This window comes from Penaeus monodon, chromosome 28 (assembly GCF_015228065.2).
Source record: "Penaeus monodon isolate SGIC_2016 chromosome 28, NSTDA_Pmon_1, whole genome shotgun sequence".
NCBI lineage: Eukaryota > Metazoa > Arthropoda > Malacostraca > Decapoda > Penaeidae > Penaeus > Penaeus monodon.
This window is the reverse complement of record NC_051413.1, coordinates 1,038,463-1,038,956: the sequence shown is the minus strand read 5'-3', so window position 1 is coordinate 1,038,956 and position 494 is coordinate 1,038,463.

Here is a 494-nt window from a genome sequence, read left to right as displayed (position 1 = left end):
TTTATTTTAGAAATACACAACGAAATCACGAACCGCTTCTGCGAAAACCAATTAACAGGGCACTAGGACATTGAGGATCACTAAGACATCCTAACCGCTCCTCGATACTCTACCACTACAGATCCTCCTCGTGGATCAGCATAGACCCTGGTAGATCAGCAGAGACCCTGGTGGATAAGCAGACCCCCTGGTAAATCAGAAGAGACCCTAGTAGATCAGCAGAAATCTTTGTGGATCAGCAGAGACCATGGTAGATTAGCAGAGACTCTCGTAGATAAGCAGAGACCATGGTAGACCAGCAAACACCATGGCAGATCAGCAGAGACCCTTGTGGATCAGCAGACCCCCTGGTAAATCAGTAGAGATTCTGGTAGATCGGCAGAAATCTTTGTTGATCAACAGAGACACTTGTGGATCAGCAGAGACACTGGGTAGATTAACAGAGACCTTGGTAGATCAGCAAAGACCATGGTAGATCAGCAGAGACCCTGGTA